We start from the raw sequence: 23,545 nt of genomic DNA, 5'->3' as shown, positions 1-23,545 counted from the left end.
CCTTTACCATTGCTAAGTCTACCGGCAAGATAAGAACCCTGATTAATATTTAAAAGGGAAAGTTGTTTCAGCCTTGCCCATTGATGAGGTGAAGCCAATCATAGCCAGAACAAAATCCATATTAGCATTCTTGTGATTAATTTTAAAGTAACGCCCAAGACATTATTAAAAATGAAATTCAGGATGGATATGGCTCCTCAAATTGATATTATCCTTCCAGCCTGCCAAGGTATCTTTGCAAAGGAGCTTAAGGGAGTTAGCAATGGTGCTACCGACACCATACTGATGCACTTTGCAAGGCTGGCCATTTGGCATCTTTCACTTCCTATGAAGTTATTGCTGGAGACACTGTAATTGTGACTTAGAATGAGGGGAGATCTTCCTCTGCTGCTTTTCTGTTAGCATCCCACATGGCAGCAGTGTAAAAGCAACTGTTGGGTGGAGCTGCAGGTGGTGGTGGGGGAGAGGCTGGTAGGAAAAGGATATCAAGGCTATTTTTAAAATTACTCTAATTTGTGATGACAATGCAAGGAGATATTTGGAAAAAAACCAACTCTTTGGGCGATTAGTAGATTGTGAAAACTTAGGTTTTTTAAATGGCTGATGAATGAAATGTGTCTCTAGACTAGAAATGAAAGGCACACAGGAGATTTGCAAAATGATCCATGAAAGGAATGGGAGGAGATTCAGTGTAAATCAGATTCTTTAGCTATTTATTTTGGCACTTAAACAGAGTAAGAACAATGGGCTTCAGTCCTATATTGACCGAAAGCTATATAGTCCCAGTCACTATACAATGTAAACTGCAGCTCAGTATATAAAGAAAATAGAATCTAATGGATTCCATCTAAATGGAGCTGGCATGGTCAGCTGGGAAGATGCTAGCTGAGCAAATAGGAAGAGGAATTTTTAAAAATCCTGGGGATAAAAGGGGAGGGGCGCAGGCCTGTGTACCTGGCTGCAGGGCAGTGGAGTTCAAACTGGCGACCAGAGCTGTCACAATGGCCATGGTGGGACACCTCCCAGATGCCACTTAGGGTGACATAAGCAATGCAGTATCTACACTGACACTGCATTGCTCTAACGCTGTCCCCATATGCGCTACGCCTCCCATCGAGGTGGTTTTGTTACAGCGGCGAGGCAGGAGAGTTACACTGGCGAGAGGCGCATTGCAGTGTGTACAGCTCCACAGTTAAGTTGGCATAAGGCAGTTTGTGTTGACCTAACGGTGTACTGGAGACATGGCCTAGGACTATAGGTTCATTTTACAGCCAGAAACAAAAACGCAGTCACCACCTACCATTTTCATACAGCTGTATTCCAGAAAAATGTTAAACATAGTTCCCCAGTGGTAACCTACAGAGAAATTAAGCGGTATCCAAAAGGGAGAAGTGGATGTTTTCCAATAAGGTTTGAAGAAAGAGGTTGAGTGATGAAGTGGAGAGGCGCAGAGGTGGTTCTGGATGGCAGAGAAGACTCTCACACCTGCATTGGCTAGTTTGAGAGAAGGGACTGAGAAGAGGGCCATGACAGTCAAGCTCAGGTAGCAAGGAGGAGGAGGAGGAAGATACTTGCTCTGGGGCAGAGAAAGGATTCTAGGGTGTTCCCAAGAGCTAGACCAAGAGAGCAGCCTTTTTGCTGGCTAGTCCCAACCCAGCACTGCACACACAAATCGCATTCCCCTTGTGGTATTACTAGCAAAGGAGCGAGTGACAGCACAGAAGAGATCACGAATTCAAAGACTCCCAATTCTGGCCACAGACTCTTTTAAACATTCAGAGGTTTTAAAATGTGAACAAATGCCTTAGACAGTCAGATGACTTGAATGGTCTTCAGGGTTAACAACGGAGGGCTCCATTTGTAGCCAGTCACAGTGTGTCCTCGGAGCTGCAATATGTTGGCCCCAAAATCATGCACTAAACACAGTGAGAGACAACGGCAACAGTCAAGACAAACCAGAGATTTACAGAGAAAACAAAGCAGCACATAAACCACATTGATTTTTACCAAAGCCCTTAAACACACACAAAGTGTTTTCTACCCATTTCGACAATCTAATGAACTGTGACACAGAAGATTTAAATAAACTTGCATCCCCATTTCATTCGCTCTAGGTTGGAAATAAGAACAACACTTTGTGTTTACTTTGATTGTAAGCTGTTGGGGGGGGGGGGGGGAAGGAGGCATCTTTTCATTCTGGGTTTATACAGCACAATGGGCTCATGGGTTCTCCAGGTAGAGCTGAGCAAATAACTTAGTTTTTGATTTGGTAGCTGAACTGAAAATAATTTTTAAAAAATCAAATCCGTTTGTTTCAAACAAAAGAAAAAAATATTTCACCCTGAACCAAAAAAAACTGAAAAAAAATTCATTGTTTTTTAAAGAATTGTCAATTTGAAATGATACTGTGTTTTGGAAATGTCCATTTGAATCCATCTCAATCTGTTTGAGCCAAAGCAAAATAGCAAAACAGTGTGATGTTTCTAGTTTTTCCTGTTTTTTCCAGCCAAGGCTATTAGTTGAATTCAACACAAATCTGCAAATAGTTTCAGGGCACTGAAACTAAAACAAAAAGTATTTTTTGGCCAATTTACTGTAACTGAAAAACATTTACCCAGCTGTACTCCTAGGTGCTCTGGTAATACTAGACAATAGTAATAATAGGGTTTGACTACACTAGAGACTAACTGCCAGTCAATTAACTTGGAGTGAACTCAAGGTAGTTAACACATTTGTAAAGGTTAGTGTGGATACTCCTTTACAAAGGAGAGTTGGAGAACAGAAAGATAGGCTTTGCACTTGCTAATTGGGTTATCTGATCCAGGGTCAGTTAAGAACATACGAATATAAGAACGCCATACTGGGTCAGACCAATGGTCCATCTAGCTCAATAGCCTGTCTTCCAAAAGTGACCAATGCCAGGGAAGGAACAGAACTGGGCAATCATCAAGCAAGCCATCCCCTGTCATCCACTCTCTGCTTCTGGAAGTCAGAGGCTAGGGACACCCAATTCTTGGGGTTGTGTCCCTGACCATCTTGGGTAATAGTCATTGATGGACCTATCCTCCATGAACTAATCTAATCATACTTTTGGCCTTCACGACATCCCCTGGCAAGGAGTTCCACAAGTTGACTGTGCATTGTGTGAAGAAGTACTTCTTTTTGTTTGTCTTAAACCTGCTGCCTATTAATTTCATTGGGTGATCACTCGTTCTTGTGTTATGTGAAAAAACAAAAACACTTCCTTATTCACTTGCTGCACACCATTCATGATTTTATTGATCTCTCATATCCCCCTGTAGTTTTTCCTTTTCCAAGATGAAGTCTGTCTTTTTAATCCCTCCTCCATTACATACATCTTTTTTGAGATGGGGTGACCAGGACTGCATGCAGTATTCAAGGTGTGGACAAACGATGGATTTATATAGGGGCAGTATTACCTCTTTCCTAATAGTTCCTAACATTGTTAGCTTTATTGACTACTGCTGCACATTAGGTGGATGTTTTCAGAGAACTATTCACAATGACTCAAAGATCTTTCTTGAACGGAAACAGCGAATTTAGATCCCATCATTTTGTATGTATAGTTGGGATGTTTTCCAAATACGGATTTATCAACAGTGAATTTCATCTGCCATTTTGTTGCCCAATCGTACAGTTTTAGCAGATCCCTTTGTAATTCTTTGCAGTCAGCTTTGGATTTAACTATCTTGAGTAATTTTGCATCATCTGCAAAATTTTCCCCTTTTCCCAGATCTTTTATGAATAGGTTGATCCCAGTACCGGTCCCTGAGGGACACCACTGTTTCACTTTCTTCATTCTGAAAACTGACCATTCATTCCTACCCTTCGTTTCCTATTTTTTAAACCTGTTCTGATCCATGAGAGGACCTTCACTCTTATCCCAACTGCTTACTTTAAAGCAGTGGTTCCCAAACTAACAACCTGTGAACCCTTTTCACTAAAATATCAAGTCTCACGAACCCCCTCCTAAAAGTGAATATTTCTAGGGATTTCCTCCTTTACCTGAATATAAATTATAAAATCCGTGATCTTGGAAATATAAAATTTGTTTTTATGACATGCTTATTACACACTATTATTAATCATTACAGTATGATTACATTATGAAAACGGCAACACTCGTCCAAGATCTCACTTTCGTAGCTTGTATTACTTTGAATAAGCCTGTTGTAAGACAAGGCTCCTATGTTTCACCAAGGAGTATCAGATGTGAAACAGCATGAAAGTATTTAAGAAGCCAACTCAAATTGTTCCTCTTACACAAGCATTCAGGTCTTGAGCAGTCCAGGCAAACACCACACATTACAACAAAGCTTAAACTTGTTTTTAAAATTATGAAGAACAATACTAGCTGCCTATTTAATTTTAAAAACAGCAAAAAAATATCCATCTCCCTTTCCATTTCTTATAAGGAGTCTAGAAGTTCAAATCTCCTCAGTGTGATAGATATGTTTGCTTTGATCTGCTTAGCTCCTGGAAGTCCAGAGGCTCCGGGCTGCTGGCCCCGGGCTGCCGGCCCCGTGCTGCCCAGGGTCCCTAGGGACAGCTCTGTCCACCATTAGGGAATTTTTTCCTGAGAACCCCCTGTAACATTTCATGAACCCCCAGGGGTTCACAAACCACAGTTTGGGAACCACTGACTTTAAAGAGCCACAAGTGAGGGACCTTGTCAAAGGCTTTCTGAAAGTCCAAGCACACTATATCCAGTGCATCACCCTCATCCACATTTGTGGACCCCCTCAAAGAATTCTACTAGATTGGCAAGGCATGATTTGTCTTTGAAATAGCTGTGTTGACTCTTCCCCCAACAAATCCCATTCTTCTGTGTGTCTGATAATTCTGTTCTTCACTATAGTTGCAACCAATTGGCCCAGTAATAAATCAATGTTTTCCTCACCAAACAGCTTGACTGATTGTTGCCATTGATTTCAATAGAAGTAGAATGAGCCTCTAGGTGCATCTCTTGTGCCATGGGTTTACCGCACTGACAAACCAGGCGCTCACGGTGGATTATGGGGTTTATACAAGAGAGGTACGAAGAATTCTGATAAATCATGTAAATAGGGATTTATGTTTCCCCTCTGATAATGAGATCATCAAGATGATGAAAGAGCTCCTTCAAGAAGTCTGGTGTTTGAAACTAGAGATAAGAGTCTTCTTTACTTAACCAGTGTTTCAGTTCATAATTTGGTGGGGGGAAGAGGATGCTTTTGGGACACAAAGGAGAAAGGAGAGAGAGTCTGAGGGAGGTGAAGGATAGTAACAGTAGGTAGGCAAAATTGACAGACAGTTTACAGTAGCAGCTAAAGATCATAATGAATATGATTCAAAACAGGGAAATAAAAGGGGATGCAAAAAAGAGACAAGTACAGTGGAGTTTAAATGCACACACAAGTCTATTTCTGGGGCCATTTGGAGGTAGTTAATGCATTTGTAACAGGCAGCAGGTTTAAAACTCATCCCTAATCAGTCTCATGCCGTAGCTGAGCAGAATAGATGTTCTCAGCGAATTACTGTTTGTCAAGAACTGATCACACAAGATGTCTCTTACTGCTGGTAACCAGAATTGCACACACTGGAGTTCCAGTGAGAAGCCGCTACGATATCCTCACAGCCCTTGCTTGTCCTTTTCTTGCTGCTGTTAGTTTAAATGCGGTATCCCCAGTCAGCCTAATACAACTACTATCCTGGAGTCTTTTTATCCGGTCTCCGCCTCGTTACTTGATGACATTGAATTGTATGAGCCATTTATCTGCCCGCAAACCAAATCTGTGAAATGTACTGCAAATTAGCTGGCTCCATCTTTGCTACCCACTGCTCCCTATTATTACACAGGAGAAAAAAAACATGCTGCAAAGGGCATTGGGCCTCTGTCCACTGTTTCTAGTTAATGTCTCATGCTGCCCTCTATCCTGTGGCCCGTTTTGGAGTTCAATGTATTCCAGTAACACTTTCCATTCCAGGCTTATTGGTTATGTAGGTCACATTCATGCACTTCAGCACCAAAAAAATATTCTGAACTGAGCTCAGTCTGGCCTTGCTACATTAAATCACATACTTGTGCTTCTCAGAAAGCCTGGGGGGCTTCCTGCTAGGCTAGGATTTGGCCACGGAACTCCAAACTGCATGCCGGCATATGTCAAGAGTGTGAATCATAAAATCATAGAAATGTCGGACCAGGAGGGACTGTCAGAAGTCATCAAGTGCTGCCCCCTGCACGGATTCAGGACCAAGAAAACCTAGACCATCCTTGAGAGGTGTTTGTCCAACCTGTTCTTAGAAGCTTCCAATGATGGGGATTCCATGAACTCCCTCAAAAGCCTGTTCCAAAGCTTACCTACCCCTGCAGTTAGAAAGATTTTCCTACTATCTAAACTAAACGTCCCCTGCTGCAGGCTAAGCTCATTACTTCTTATCCTACTGTCAGAGGACATGGAAAACAATTGATACCTGCTTTCAAATATTTTTAGGGCTGTTCTAAAAAGGGCAGTGATCAGGTCCCCTCTCAGTCTCTCTTTTCTCAAGACTAAACGTGCCCAGTTTTTTTTTTAAACCTTTCCTGGTCTAAACCTTTTATCATTTTTGTTGCTTTCCTCTGGCCCATCTCCAATTTGTCCACATCTTTCCTAAAGTGTGGTGCCCAGAATTGGACACACTACGCCTGCAGAGGTCTAATCAGCGCTGAGCAGAGTGGAACAATTACCTCTTGTTTCTTACATTCATCACTCCTGTTAATACGGCTCAGAATATTAGCCTTTTTTCCACAGCTGCATCACATTGTTGACTCATTTAAATTTGTGATCCGCTATAACCCCCAGATCCTTCTTACCAATACTACCGCCTAGCCAGTTATTCCGCATTTTGTAGTTGTGCATTTGATTTTTTCCTTCTTAAGTGAAGTACTTTGCACTTATCTTTCTTGAATGCCATCTTGACAGATTCAGACTAATTCTCCAATCTGTCAAGATCCTTTAGAATTCTCCAGCTGTCCTCCAAAGTCCTTGCGACTCCGCCCAGCTTGGTGTACTTGACACTATGCCCCATATTCTTCACAGAAATATGCTTCTAATATGAATATGGCACAACTAAGATGTATTTTATGGAAGGTGGGTCATGTGAGGTCATTGGAAAGGTTATGATTTACTGAATGTGATTATCCTATTTGTCTGTATCTGAAGTTAGGAATATTAACTATATATCAATTACAAAATGTGTTTGCATCTGAGGAATGCCCACTAGAATATAATCAGTCTGGCTCGTTAGGCAATGAACCATTAGGGAAAACAATAGGATTTAGGAAACTGGGAGATTAGCATTTTCAAAGAAGCTTCCTGGGATGCTGCTTTGACACTGCAGGGTCATGTGATCATGTCACCAGGTACTGGACCCCATCTCGACCTGCTAGTATTTTTCCACTCATAGGGACCAAACTGGGAAACAAATGATTCCCACTATATGTAAATCCTATTTAAGGCAGGGAAGTGAGTTAATCAGGGCTCTTTCTTCACTGAATCCTGCCCAGGATGACAGCTGAGAACATCTAAAAGGAACAAGGACTAAGGAGGGGGGAGAAGAGCTGAGCCCGAGCCAGAAAAGGTGTCTGGCCTGTGAAAGAAATGTCCAATACAACCTTTAGGGGGAGAAATTACTACTTGTACCCAGTTTCTTTAGTGTACTGAGCTTAGTTTGCGTGTTTGTTTTATTTGCTCAGCAATCTGCTTTGATCTGTTTGCTATCCCTTATAATCACTTAAAATCTGTCCTTTATGGTTAATACGCTTGTTTGGTTTATTATAAAATCCAGTTTGTGAAATTCATAACTGGGGGTGGAGGGGGAGGGCAGGGGCAAAAGCTGTGCATCTCTTCCTCCACTGGGAGGGGTGATTTTCATGAACTGAAGCTGTACAGATTTCTGTGCAATGCAAGACAATACAATGTTGGGTTTGCAACCCAGAAGGGGTGTGCACTAGCTCAGGGGTCCCCAACACAGGCGCCGTGGCCGGACGAGCATCTGCTGAAATGCCACCGACAAGCAGCAGCATCCAGAGGCGTTGCCTCTGGATGACACTGCTTGTCGGCAACGCCTATTGACGTTGCCGCTTGTCGGAGGCATTTTGGCGGATGCCCGTCCGCCGTCACAGTCCTCCGTGGCTCATCATCTGGCGCCTGCCAGACAAAAAAGGTTGGCGACTACTGCCCTAGCTGATTCTTCCCATGCAGCGCTGATTTCAGTGTCCGTGTCTTTCTGCTGCTGGGTGTGTGCGTACCTGTGCGTACCAGAGAAGGCTTGAGGGCCTGGCACAGCAGGGCGAAGGAGCCCAGGCTGGTGGAACGGGCGGGCTCAGTGAGACCACAATACATCAGGTGGCACCCTGGAAGCAGGGGGCAACCCACCACAGTGTAATCGGCAAATTTTAGAAGCACATTCTCTACTCCATTATTCAAGTCATTAATGAAAAAATATTGAGTAGTACCAGACCCCAGACTGACCCTGGAAGAATTCCATTTGATACACACACCTAATTTGACAGCGAACCATTGATGACTACTTTGAGCAAGGTCTTTCAACCAGTTGTGCACACACCTCATACTAGTTACATCTAGACCACATCATCATAATGAAACTAGGGAAATGTCATGTGGGACTGTGTCAAAAGCCTTATTAAAAAAAAAAATCAAGATATATGGCATCTACTGCTTCCCCCCACCCACTAGGCCAGTAACCCTGTCAACGAAGGAAGTTAGGTTGGTTTTTTTGCATGACTTGTTCTTCACAAACCCATGCTAGCTCTACCTTATAACCCTATTATCCTCCTAGTGTTCACAAATTGATTTTTAAATCAATTTGTTGCAGTATCTTTCCAGATATCAGAGCTAGGATGACTGGTCTGTAATTCCCTGGATCCTCCTGTTCAAAGATAGATACTATGTGTTTGCCCCTCCCCAGGACCTTACCCTCCTCCAGGAATTCTCAAAGATATTTGCTAACGGTTTTGAGATTGCTTCAGCTAGTTCCTTAAGTACCCTAGGATGAATTTCATTAGGCTCCACCAACTTGAATACATTACATTTAACAGGTTTAATAAAATTTAGGTATTTCCCTACTTTGTCTTCCATTTCTTTCCCCTTGTCATTCATATTTACTCTGTTGAGTATCTGGTCACTAAAAAGGTTAATAGTGTTTAAAAAAAAAAATTGTCCCCAATACTTTCCAAGAACTTGTTAGAAATTTGTGTTTTGCCATTTTATTTTTCCAACAGAGATCTGGGTAGTTAAAGTCCCCCCTTACTAGCAGGTCTTGGATTTTGGCTGTTTCTGTTATTAATTCATCCACCTCCTCTTCCTGATTTAAAAAACAAAAACAAACAAACCAAAACACACACTCCTTTTATCTTTATCCAGAGACTCAACTGTCTGCCTCCCACCTCCTTCTGGACCTCAGAACAAGAGTATATATTTTAAAATGTATAATGCAACACCTCCTCCCTTTCTACCCAGCCTGTCCTCCCTAAGCAAACTATACTCCCTGTACCAATATTCTAATCATGAGGCTTTTCCCACTAGGGATGTAAAATGTTAACCCAGTCGTTCTACGCCAGCCAGCTGCCGACCCCAGTTGCCCTGCCCAGAGTGGCCCTGCTGGGCTGGATCCAGCAGGCCAGACCTTTAATCAATTAACCATTTAAACAAGATATTATTAATCGTTTAAATGGTTAAATTTTAAAATGGTACATCCCTATTTTCCACCAAGTCTCTGTAAAACTAGTCAATACATAAGCTAAATTACAACTTCATACTTCCAGTTCTCCTTGTTTATTTCCCATACTCTTTGCATTTGTATATAGACCTCTAAGATGTTGAGCAAGTTCCTACATGGATATCCCCCTGTTGTGCTTATGACCCTATTGTAATTTTTCCAGGTTTTCTGCCTCACTCTTTCCAATATCTAGCCCTCTGTTAAGGTCTCCTAGGAATGTGCCAAGGCCATTTGACGAAGAAATGAAGGTCTCTTCTCTGTAAATGGAGGCTTCAAGATGGACTCTGCACATTCATGCTCACCACACACTTCCCTTGAGTCTTAGTTCCAAATCTGGATATGAGCGGGCAGTGGAAGATTTGAGGTGACTGGTGCACCATGCCCCCCCTTTTATAGCCACTACCTCTGAATCTTCAGAGCCGTGACGACACAGAAAATGGTAGCAGTGCTCATGGGATTGAACCGATGGAACTTTGTAAAAGCAATCTGTACAGTCAGTGCATTCAACTCGCTTTGGTTCTTTTGAAAATTCCCTGCCTCGGTAACTCACTGAAGGTCAGAGAGACAGAACCACTCGGAACACAATTACAAACCCTGCCCTTTACCAACACACCACACACTGTCCATGTTCATACAGAAATAAAACTTTAATACAAAGGAAGTTACAAGACTCTTTGGCCATGAACCGTCAACGCACTCCACACAGTCTGAGAGACTCTTCCCCTCTGTAGCTCACAGACACGCTAATATCAATGAGGTTATGTGAAAAGACAGAAGCAGTCTATTCTACATGGCTTTTAATATAAACCAGGTAAAGTCAACAGCAGGGACCAAACTTCACTCCCTAGTTAACTGGGAGAAAGAAAAAGGACAGACAACTGCAGAAAGAAAAAACCTCCCAACATTTCTCATTAACAGGAGATCCCCCTCATTACTACAGCACAGCTAAAAAAATAAAAATAAAAACCTTGTACATTATTAAGTATTTCCACACTATGTTTTTCCCGTGTTGCAAACTCTCATGATTTTATCATGAGGCTTGCAATATTTGATGCTTCTTTTAAACACCCCAGCTCCCAGAGTCATGAAGGCTTTTTTGGCATGATCACATGATTGCTAAAAAAAATCCTAAAGCCTCAAAAAACCAGAAGGCAAACAAAAAGCACTTAAAAATTAAATCCTTCTTTAAAATTTGTTTTTGCAACCCGACTCCTGGTTTTTTGAGCTTTTGCGGTTGCCAATACTGATTTTCACAACAGTTCTCAAATGGTTGAGCTATGCAGTTGACTTATTCTTCTGTTTAGGAACCTGGGGACCTCTTGTGGTGAAAAATGGCATTTATCATTAGCATTGGCTTATGCCTTATAGACCCCAAAACCTCTCCTTATAAGCCCTAACAGATAGTTGGATGGAAACACAGAATAGGGTTGGTGGTGTTAAAAAAAAAAAAGTTCTTGTTTGATAAAGAGATAAAAGGGGAAATGTCAGATTTTTAAAAGGTATTTTGCCATTGCTGAACTCAGATTTAGGCTGCTAAATGCAGAGCACAGCAACACCTAAATACCTTTAAAAATCTGGGCTCTAGTGTGTAAGATACGGTCTTACTCACAGGGCAAATTAACAAAGCGTGTTGTAGCTCTGTAACTCTCACTTTGGTAAAGACACGTGGCTATAATCATTTGTCTCCATACAAGGGGCAGATTAGTAATTCAATGATTCGCTTTGGCTACAGCGTGGCCTCTCTCACCTAGAGCAAGGAACCTGTACCCAGATGAAGGGTTGCACAGTAGGTGTATACAGATACAGAGCAGTACATGCCATTGCTATGGTACTATCCTACACGTTGCAGTCAGAGGCCTGCTCCGGTTGATGTTTGCCTTTCCTAGCTACTTCGCTCGGATCATTCTTTAAAAGAAGAAGTTCTTAATCTTTTCTACCTGCCTTTTTTTTTTTAAATAAATACTCCTCTAATTCTATGTGCACCAGTAAGTCACATTTACTCATCTTTTCTATACCAAGATTTAGTTTGGGTATCGCTATTAAAATAGATCAAGTGAAGCTTTATAAGAATTGGAAGGAAATACTGTGCTGTAGACTAGGGCGGCCTTCAGCTGGCAAACCAATATGGTACATTTCAGGTCTAAAGAACAGGGATACAGATAAGGCAGCAATTTTCCATCCCAGGCTGCAAGAAGCAGAGCTGGCAATAACGGATGAAATGACCGCTGCATGTTGGTCTGGTTATTGGGATGTTTACTATACGATTATATGAGTTTACTTTAATAGGGGGTTGTAAGGAAAGATGAGCAAGAAGGGCCAAGAAGAGCTCAAGATGCATCTTCCTGCAGCAAAGACCATGGGCTGCTAACAGACACTGCCTGAACTTTTAGCTTTGATGAGATTTCCACCTTCCCAGCCAACCTGCTCAACTAGTTCAGTTCAGAAGGGCCAAAGCTCAGGAACACACGAGAATAAAAGGACTCTAGCTGTTTAAAAAAGGATTAAGAGGAAGGCACCATTGGGGTATCTGAAGAAGTTAGGCCTGCCTAGGCTGCCATCAGGCAATGGTAAGCCAGTAGGCAAGATAGCCACATGTGTAGATTGTTCTAAAATTCTCTCTAACAGGTTTGTTTCCATTGTGAGATTGGTTGTAAGAAGGCGGCTTTATCACTGGATACCAAATGATCAGAGACTCCCACAGAGAAAAAAAATGCAGGTGTCTGTGCTCAGTGAAACCTGCTGGGTAAGCACAGTTGATGTGCAGGGTGCTGTGGCCCAGATCCCAGTCTAAGTGGGAGGTCTGTGGCATTCCGCTCAGGAGAAGCGAAGGCATGAGGCCCGACACCCGAGGGTTGCACTGAGAGAGACCAGGAAGGAGACAGAGCTGTAGCTAGCCCTGTAAACATGACAGTCATTTTCATCCTGGTCACGAGTCATATATATTTGTGGCATTGACCCAGAGGCTGGAACCAAAACCTTACACCTGAAATCCGCCCCCCCCCCATCCCTCCCACAAACTCTGGAGCAGCATGGATCTGGATCTAAGCTTCACAGCTGGGCCCAATCCTGCAAGGGGCTGAAAATCCTCAACCCCCATTAATTCAATGCCCAGTGCAAATGGGGGCCCAGTGCTGGTTGGCGTTCCTAGGCAATACTGAAACATAAGTAATAAGCTAGTAATTTTTCCTAGTTCTCTCTCTGGACTTTCTAAACACTATTACTCTAATGGCAATAGGATGGATGTAGTCCTGCATATCACATGCATGATGAAATTCCATATTCCTACAAATAACACTTACTTCTGCATACAGTGGACTTGCTCACGTAGCTTTGTGTTAACCTCTTAAGTGTGTGCTTTAATATGCACCCTGTGCAGCACATAAAATAAATGGTGGAAATAAGAGGACAGAAGTACCATACACAAGAAATGTGGGTTTGATTCGGCTCCTACAGCTGTCTTTCTATTGCAGAAACTTCTAAAGAATATGCTAATAGCTTTCCTTTTGGAGAATCTGTTTTTTTGTCCTCAGAGGCAATTTTTTAAAAACCCATTTAAGAGGTTTTTGTTTACCGCTACAATTAAACACTGATAAATATCTAACAATTACCCCTTTGATGAGAAGTCAGACAATGTATCGCTCCTGTTTAAAGTATCAAGCTTATCTACCTATCCTTTCAGTCAATGGCTGCTTAAATAATTAACTTGTCTTTGGCTATTAACATTACCTCTGTAAAGAATGTCTTCAGAAGAGGCCTTTTGCAGTGAGTTGTTACAAGCAGGTCTCTTCTTGATTATGATCAAGATCTTGTTGATGATGATAAAAGACCAAGCTACGTTTGCAGAATGCAATGAAATTTGATTCTATTTATGATATTGCAATTCTTCATCTCTGGTATGTACTGGGAGACACAGCAGCATAATCCAAGATGGTGCCAGAATGAAGTAACTTAAGTCTACTGGCAATTTTTGTACCATTATACTAGCTTAGAAAGCAAGATAGTTAAGGTGGTGTAACTGCCTAATTTGGACAAAGTCCTACTAGTATAGAAGTGCTCATATTGGTATTGCTTCTCTGTTAAGGAAGAAATACCTTTATGCTGGATGCCTCCAAAGAGCATAAGAGTTAGGCAACTAGCGTATTTTTTAAGACCGCTACCTGATGATCAGTGATTTCAGCTCTACTGGTCACTTTAAAATAAACCAACCCACAAAACACTCTCTATGGAGCCTAATTACCTCGCTCTTCAAACAGGGGAGAGGGACAGGATGAATAGTGGCCGTGACTCTTAGGCAGAGCCCACAGCACCAAGCAAAAGACACGTCTCCCATCCTCGGTCTCTTCACTGGGATCTGGCATCCAACCCCCCTGCTTAGCGAGGTCAGTTCAATCTAGGGCTGATCAGTGCTTAATATGGAAAATCTCCCTACCTCAGCCCACCACTCTGACGCAGACGCCAGCCACCCCCATGAACACAGCTACACACCCCCAGCCCCACCTACCCAGACGCAAGCCCCCCTTGAATACAGCCACAGTCCTCCACCCACCCACCGACATGCACCCCCCAAATACGAACAGAGCCTTTTCCCTAGAGGACAAGCATGCAGATACCAGCCCATTTTCAAACACAGCCACCCCCCACCACAGACCCACATGTAGATATCAGCCCCCTCACTATGAACAGAGCCCCCCCCCAGACACCAGCCCCCTGAACACAGCTCCCCCCATATAGATACCATCCCTGCCCCAAAACACAGCCGCAGCACCCCTCCGCTGACACACATGCAGACACCAGCCCCCCAACAAGCACAGCCACCCCACGAATGCACATGCTGACACCAGCTCCCCCATGCACACAGCCCCCTGCATACACGGTAACACCAGCTCTCCCAGTCCCCTGTACACAGCCACACCGACACCTCTCCATGGATGGACCTGCTGACACCAGCTCCCCTCCCACAAACAGCACCACAGCCCCGCCACGGATGAGCCTGCTGACACCAGCCCCCCCCCCACCCATATGTGCATGGACACCAGCCCCCCCTCACAAACAAACAGAGCCACAGCCACCATCTTCCCCCCCCCATATGAACAGAGTCTTCCCCCTAAGGACAAGCACACAGACACAGCCCATTTGCAAACATAGCCACCCCCACCACAGACATCAGCACCCCACCACCATGTGCAAACACCAGCCCCTCCCCACATGTGAACACAGCCTTCCTCACCCATAGATGGGCATGCTGACATCCTCCTATGAACATGTGCACAAGCACCCCTCGTAACTGCAGATGCCCCTCTCCCCAGGGCCGGCTTTAGGCCTATTCCACCAATTCCCCCGAATCGGGCCCCGCACCCAGTGAGAATTCCTTCCCTGGCTAGAGGGGCCTTTTACATTTTTACTCACCTGGCGGTGCTTTGGGTCTTCAGCGGCACTTCGGCGGCGGGTCCTTCAGTGCTGCTGAAGACCTGGAGCGAGTGAAGGACTCACCGCCGAAGTGCCGCCAAAGACTCAGAGCACCGCCTGGTGAATACAAGCCCCACGTGTTTTTTTTATGTTTTTTTTTTAAGTCATCCCTGCGAGGGCCCCATCAAAACTGTTTGAATTGGGCCCCACACTTCCTAAAGCCGGCCCTGCCTCCCCCTCCCCCCCCATTAACACAGCCCCCATCCCCATCCCATGGACACATATGCAGACACCAGGCCCCATAAAATGTCAGCCCGTCCCCACAGACATGCAAACATTAGCCCCCGCACCTGCCATGAACACAGCCACAACCCTCCTTGAACGCTTCACAGATTCCAGCCTATCCCATGAACACAATGCCTCCCAGCTGTGCACAAAGACACTAGCGACCCCCCTCCAAAAACACAGCCACCCTAGGCATACCTCAACACCCCCCCCCAGGCATACCACCCCCATGGACAAACACAGCCTGCACCCCGATGGACCTGCATGCAGATACCAGCCCCTTCATCAACACCAGCTCCCCCACAATCGGGGTACACAGACACCAGCCCCACCATGAACACGCCAGGTGCAGACCCCAGATTCCACATCAGAACAGCGCCTCCCCTCCCTGGGCACACGGTTAAACACCACCCTCCCCCGCCCCCCAGTGAAGACAACCACACCCCTCATGGACACAGACATTCCCCACGGACACAGCCACCCCCACCCACAGATGTGTGCACAAAACAGCCTCCCCCACCCTGAGCACATGCCCAAAATGTCCTCCCCTTGCATGCACCTAGAGACACTACTCCCCTCCAAATGCGTGTGCAGATCCCAGCCAGCCATGAACATATCCATGTAGGGGGCAGTGGCTGTTTCACACAGACACCCGTTCCCCCCACCCCTCCATAAACAGTTATTTTGCAGAGAGCCTCATGCAGACACCAGCCGTCCCCCTTCCACACAGTCACATGCTGCTGAAGACATGGACACGTGCCCTGCCATACATACAGTCACCTCCCCACAGAAGTGAACACCTGCACCCCCAGGAACACAGCCACCATACTCCCCATGGACACTTAACAGCAACACCAGCCCCCTCCCCCAACCAAACTGCCTCCCCAAAGACCTGTGTGCAAACAACCCCCCCCCCCATGACATGCAGGCGCTGACACCAGCCCCCTCCCACTATGAACAGTTGCTTCCCAGCCACAAGCAGAGAGCAGCTCCCCCAGCATATGAACACAGCCAGCTTCCCCCCCGCACACATACAGAATGTTTTCCACACAAACCCTCCACTGATTTCAGGTGCACCCCACCCACAGACTTATGAACACAGCTGACACCACCCTTCTCCCCAATGCACATATACCTTCCCACCCTCCCATGTACAAAGCTGCACCCTCACCCATATGCAGAGGGGAGGGAAATTCAGATTTTTTTCTCAGCTCTTTACGCTCATGTCTCCAATGCCAGTCTGACCAGTCACTCAGGAAACTACCCAGTAGAAAATAGGCTCAGTATAGCCTGGTGTCAGGTCTCCTTTAGCATGGTCAGCGCAAGCACGGTATCCCTAGTCTCTGTTTGCCAGAAGCTGGGAATGGGCGACAGGAAATAGATAACTTGATGATTACCGGTTCTGTTCATTTCCTCTGGGACGCCTGGCATTGGCCACTGTCGGAAGACAGGATACTGGGTTGGATGGACCTTTGATCTGACCCAGCATGGCCATTCTTGTGTTCTTATCTCTAGTGCGTAAAGAATAAGCCTGGGACTCAGGTGTGGAATGAAGGGATTCCCAGCTCTGTCCCAGATAGGTGATGCAACCTCTGGCAAGTCACATGAAGCCCAATTTTTATGGGTACCGAGTGCCTGCCATTCCCACTGGCTTTAGTTGGGAGGTGAGAGTGCTCAGTATTCCTGGAAAAAAATATCTAGCTCCTAGGAAAACTTGATTATGGAAAAGCTGCCTATCAAACAGGTATAATAATACATATTTAAATTGCATCACAGGGCTAGAGCAAGATTGATGGATGATTGGAAACACTCTTTGAAAGGTCAACTTCCATTTTTCTTCTTCGAGATCTTACATTGCTTTAACAAGACAGAAACAAATGTAAGATTTATCACCAGAGCAATCTCCGATCATTGGTTTAATCTGATTTGCTGATGCTAAGCTCTTGGACCCTTCAGAAAGCAGACAAAATAAATATTAAGAAATCCCATAATACACCTAGTTAGTTGTACAATGTCTCCTTATTGTGTATGGATTCCTTCCTGATCAGCTGTTGGCTTACTCTCATCTTACCATGCGTAACTAAGGGTATGGCTACACTTACAAATCTGCAGCGCTGGTAGTTGCAGCGCTGGTCGTCCAGCTGTGCAGGGCCAGCGCTGGTGTGTGGCCACACTCACAGCTACCAGCGCTCGTGTGTGGTCACATTTGCAGCGCTGTTGGGAGTGATGCATTATGGGCAGCTATCCCAGCATTCAAGTGGCAGCAATGTGCTTTTCAAAAGAGGGGGGTGGGGCGGGGCGTAGTGTGACAGGGAGCGGGTGAGAGAGAGTGTGAATTTTTGGAGCCAACACTGTGTGTTACCTTCCTGCCTTGAAAAATCAGAACATGTTCCCGATCCCCTACCCTTAACTCTTAACTGCAAACAGCCTGCAGCCAACGGACTCCCTCTCTCCCCTCTGCCCCGTTTCTGTCAAGCAAACACTCACTCCCTGTCTGCCTCATTATCTCATTTGATTGATCACAGCAAACAGGAGCTGTGTTTGTAGATAAGCAGCTCCGGGATCAACAGAGCTACGAGTTCACAACAAAACAAAGAGAGGCTGCATAACAAAACAAAGAGTAATTTATAAAAGCATTCTGGGATATCTGCTAATACCCTGGAGGCCAATAACAGCATTGGTGTGTGGCCACACTTGATCACCAGCGCTGCAATCTTTATTCCCCACGCTGAGCCAGGTGTACGGCCAGCACTGCAGCCAGGGAGTTGCAGCACTGGATGTGCCCTGCAGGTGTGGACACTTACTAATTGCAGCGCTGGAAAGCCTCCACCAGCGCTGCAACTCGCAAGTGTAGCCATACCCTAAGTGTAATAAGTTACCCAGCCAGTTGCAAAGTTCAGCCACACTCTTTGACTTTTTGATCTCCTGCAGCCATGAGTGTCACAGGCTGAGAACACCTGGAGGAGAATAGCACCACACAGGGGAAAGGAAAAGCTCCTTGGAGGAGGAGGAGGAATAGTTGTATTTATACTAGGAGACCAGCCAAAGAACTATCCAATGGGGCATGGTTCTTAACAGTTACAAGGCAGCATTCCTGCAAGCAACATCCAGCCATGTGAGACAAAGCAAAGCATCAACCTGTTCTGCATGTAGGGCATGAGAGAGAGAGAGAGAAGCAGTTTTCAGAGAAAAGTTTAGTCATAAGACCAAGTTAGAGCCAGGTCCACCCGGGGTGGGGTGGGGAGGGGTGAGTGGGGCAATTTGCCCCAGGCCCCACAGGGGCCCCCACGAGAGTTTTTCGGGGGCCCTGGAGCGGAGTTCTTCACTTGCTCCGGGGACCCTGGAAAACTCTCATGGGGCCCAGGCCCCTGGAGCTTCTTCCGCTCCGGGTCTTCGGCGGCGGGAGGTCCTTCCGTTCCGGAACCTGCCACTGAAGTGCCGGGTCTTCGGTGGCAATTCGGCGGCGGGGGCCCCTGCCACTGAAGGCCCCAGGCCCCCTGAATCCTCTGGGCGGCCCTGGTTAGAGCAGTCCCTGAATTAACCTGGGGGGGGGGAGAAGGGGGGAAATAAGAGAGGGGAGGGAGAGGAAATCACAGTCTAATGCTCTCAGAATGTGACTGAGACAGACACTCCTGGCTCTGAATGGCCTAGGAGGCAGATCACTTCAGGGACTTGACCAAGATCAGTTTCCTTCCCTGGAATATTCATTACTAAACACAGATTCTGTGCTTGCCACTGTAATAATACCATCATCCTGCACTTACATGGTGCTCTTCTTCAGTAAGTCTCAAAGTACTTAAAAAAAAACCACACAAAAAAAAACCCCAAACACACACAAACTGACCTCCATTTGTAAACAGAGAGACAGATGGGAAACTGAGGCAGAGAGATGAAGTGACTTACCCAAGGTTTGCCTGAGTCCCTGTCCAGTGCTCTAACCATTAGGTACTCTGCCTTGTTTTGTAAGAGACATGAAAAGTGAAATCCCTAGAAGACAATGCAGACTGACCCAGAGGAGGTAGTAGCCTAAATTCCCACCCACCCTCTCAAAACCCCTCTTGTGAGCATCCCAGTAGGGTTACTAATAAAAGCCCCTCTCTGGCACTGAGATGGACACTGGTGGCAAGCTCCATTGGCTTTACTGGAGTTCTATTCAGGGCTCCACTCACACACAGCTTCTTGCTAGATCTGGGCCAGAGGGTGACTTGTCATCGCCATAAGGAATGAGCACAGATTGGAGGCACGCTTTGAAGATAAGGGAACGCTGCACCGAGCATGGTTAATAACTGAGCAGAAACTTGGCGTTAGAGACCAATGCCACGTGTGGGAATGTTTGTCAGAAGACAAAATTAAAGAAAACAAAACAAAAAGCAAACAAACGACTCCATAGGGCGAAGGCTTGAGAAAGCTGAAACAATTAACAGGCCTGCCCATTTTATACACCATCACTCAAACCACACTTGAGTGCCCTCCGAGAGATATGAGGCTAATTGTAGTGAAAGCTTCAAGTTAGCTTCATGTTTGCAGCCAGCCAGAAAGCGTTTGAGTGGGTAATTACCAAGCCAATGTTTAGGATTGTCACCTTTTACAGGGGGGGGGGGGGGGAAAGAGTCAGCCAGGCTTTCAATTCATCCTCTCTCTTTTTTTTGTTAGACGCAATCATGTTTCACAAGTGCAGACAATTCCTCCGCTGGTTCTGTTAGGAACCTGGAATTGCACCCGCTAGCAAAGAACGAAAACAAAAACCAACCACCACTTATTAGATACAAATGACAGCTTCTTCTGAACCAGTGTTCCTCAACCTTTTCAGACTGGCAACCTCTTGTTTGAGAATTTTTCGTCACCCACTTACATTTACTATAAAAAAAAGTAAAAAATAAATTACAACGCTAAGCCTATATAATTTGTGTGTGTGTGTGTGTGTGTGTTGAGAGGAAGGATAACGGTGTGAGGAGAGTGGGGAAGTGAGATTCTTTGCTTTAGATCATGATAAAGTTTTAGAACCCTTGCCATCTTCCCAATCGCTTTTTCTGAATCCCAGAATTGTAACCCATGGCTGAGAAACACCAGTTTTAGCATATAGACTTAAACCAATTGTGGGATAAGCTGTACCATGCCCAACACTTCCTCTCCCCTCCTCCCTGCCAAAAAACCCCAAGAATCAGTGTGTTCTGGGAGGGTGAATGGTTGTGTTTGTTTTTGATAAAAAAGAAAAACAATTGCACTGCGTGGTGCCCTATTAGAAAGCTCAAAATACAAGACATTGTGCCGCCTGCTTTTGTCCTAATGATTTGGCAAACACAATGTATCAGACGAGCAACACGCATTTCCCTCATGCTTTGAGTGGAGCCAAGATTTACCTGTATCAGAGGGGTAGCCGTGTTAGTCTGGATCCGTAAAAGCAACAAAGAATCCTGTGGCACCTTATAGACTAACAGATTTACCTGGTGGTTGCCTTTTGTTCAAGGCCTCCTCCTTATCATAACCTGAATCTGTTCAGCTGGAAAAAAGCCACTTCCTCACTTCTGGTTTGTTGTTTCACAGGGTTCTTCTGCGAGAGAGGGAATCACCCAACTTCTCTCTCAAGTAAGGCCTCCCCATTACCACAGCATCTGAGCACCTCAATCTTTAATGTACTGATCCCCACTAGCACCTCTGTCAGGTAAGGCAGTGCTTTTATCCCCATTTTACACATAGGCAAAGAGAGACTAAGTGATTTGCCCAAGGTCATGCAGAAAGCCTGTGACAGAGCAGGAACTGAACCTGGGTCTCCCAAGTCTCAGGCTAGTGATCAAACTACTGTACGTGCACATACACAGTCTCTGGCCAAATTTTCAATGCCCTGTTTAATATTGTTAAAACATTAAACATGATTTTCAAAGCAGCTCAGTTTCTGCCCAGACTCTGGATCTGCAGGGCTCCTTGGGAGGATTCACAGATGCCGACTTCTTCTACACCTGATCATTTTATTTTATTTTTTGCTTTGAGGCCCATTTGTGATTATTTGATTTTTGGCCACACGGTGGCACTATGAAAATGGCCTTGAGTCAGCTACTGAATTTCACAAAGCAAGTTCCAAGAACCATTCCCCTTCCTACACAAACAATGCTAGGAGCTACACAACCCCATGGCTACTTCAGACAATGGGTTGTGATGGAGCAACACTTTTTTGTCACAAGCAGAACTATTCAATTCAATCATTTTTTTTAAAAACCTAGACAAACAGTTAGAAATGAACTTTTCTTTTTGTGCCAGTTTCTAAGCCCCTGGCCTCTCTCAGGGATCTCAAAGTCTCATGGCCAATTACTTCTAAGTTACAGTGAAGAGCCAAAGATTCAAACAATTGCCTACGGCACGGTCAAGGATGTGACAAGGAAGAGACTCAAACATATACACTTTACCTGTTAAAAGGAAGCATGAAAAATGAAAGGACAAATTGCACTGAGGATGTTATCAGCAGTTCAGATTTAAGGAGCCAAAAAAATCTCACATTAACATATTGTTAATAGCACTTAAGTTCCTACCTGCTGCCAACGGGAGGAGGGTCACTGCATGTTTAGAGGGGTGCTCGGGTAGAAGGCACATTGAAATGGAATCCTGTCTACTAGTCTCTGGTGAGCATCCCATGAAAAATCCCACACACAGCAGTCCTGGACAATATAGCTGGAGAGAAGTTTCCCAGGAGGTCCTAGGTTGAATGATTCTTTCTAAGGTGTCAGGGCTCTTGCATAGCCAAAGAAACCAAACCACGATGCTACCTTTAGCCACATCTCCTTCCTGCAGCGGGAATCCACACAGCACCATCAACAATATTCATCGCTAGAGCACCCTGGCCTGCTCTCCAGCTAGCAGAGTCTCCCTTCACTGAGCTGAGCTACTCTTCAAGGTTCTAAGCCTAAGGAGGCTCAGCTGCCCTTGATTACTGCCAGCTGACAGTCATCTCCCTGAGCTGACTGTGCAAGCAACACACCTCCCCCACTGCTGGGATTCAAACAAAACCAAACCCACATCTGTGTCTGGCTTGGTGAGGATTCCCTGAAGGGGCAGAGCGGGTGGGAGTAACATAGCACACAGCCCCCTCTAAAGGTCACTGAAAGAACTGCAGGACCTGCACTCAGGGCCTCTTTTGGAAAGGTTAAGGAATAGGTTTTGCATTCTGCTCAATGCTTCTCTGTTAGTAAAATGGGTTCTAAAGTCCATTGCTGCGTGTGTGACCTTTTAATGACTGCACAGTCATAATGCTTGCTGCCTTTGCATGCATAGTCTCTGTGCTGTCACCGATGGTTTCTGATTCTTTATTGGGGGTCCCTTTGGGACAATGCTAGAAGTTGCCATAAAACCAAAACAGATTCTAAATTCTAGTCTGAAGTGATTTACTCAGGGCTTGAAATTCATGCCCTTAGAATTAGCATGGATTTAAAGCAATGCTGCTCATACAATTCCCAGAGCAGTTCAGAGCTGAGCAATAACGCTGAAGTTTAGTCCAGAATGGCAGTGAATTTATTAATACTTATTAGTAGTATTTTTTTATTATTATTATTATTTGAACTGCAGTAGCATTCAGAGGCCTCAGTTAGCATCGGGGGGCCCCCAATGCACAAGGTGCTGTGTAAATGCACAGAAAGACCCAGCACATACCCACAAGAGTTTATAATCTAAGGCCCAATCCTGCAATATGAGGCATGCAAGGAGATACATGCACTTGCACAGAGCCCCAGGGGGCTGCACATATCTTCCCACATGGGGCAGCTTGCAGAATCGGGGCCAGAATTGCTAAAGGGGTCAATAAGTAAGTGCGAGAAATTAAAGGTGCAGAGGAGGAGAAGGAGGGTGAAGATGGCTTGGTTGTTGCACAAGCACCAGTAGGTAGATCCGGATGGCATGTGCTGCTGGGGAGAAATTCAAGTGCAGAGAGGGCACCATGCCCCTGGGCTTGGAGGGAACACAGAACAATCTCCAAGGGCAGTAAGGAAGAGGGACACCATTGCTCCCTAGAATATAGGAGAGCAGGAGGGCAGCACCACCAACAGAATGGATCTTTTCAGACTGAATCAGGGCTTGCCAATTGCCCTCC

At 45.1% G+C, this 23,545-nt stretch overlaps 1 long non-coding RNA gene across 1 annotated transcript in view; it reads right to left on the bottom strand.

Annotated features, from left to right (window-relative positions):
- LOC120387409 overlaps positions 1–22,436 on the bottom strand; it is a 105,603-nt gene extending 83,167 nt beyond the window's left edge. Inside the window, exon 1 of the long non-coding RNA XR_005590152.1 lies at positions 21,996–22,436. This is a non-coding gene — a long non-coding RNA (uncharacterized LOC120387409). The remainder of the gene's footprint in view (positions 1–21,995) is intronic.
- Positions 22,437–23,545: the final 1,109 nt, after the last annotated feature.

This window comes from Mauremys reevesii, linkage group 20 (assembly GCF_016161935.1).
Source record: "Mauremys reevesii isolate NIE-2019 linkage group 20, ASM1616193v1, whole genome shotgun sequence".
Classification (NCBI taxonomy): Eukaryota; Metazoa; Chordata; order Testudines; family Geoemydidae; genus Mauremys; species Mauremys reevesii.
The sequence above is the reverse complement of the archived record's forward strand: the minus strand, read 5'-3'. Positions and strand labels throughout refer to the sequence as shown.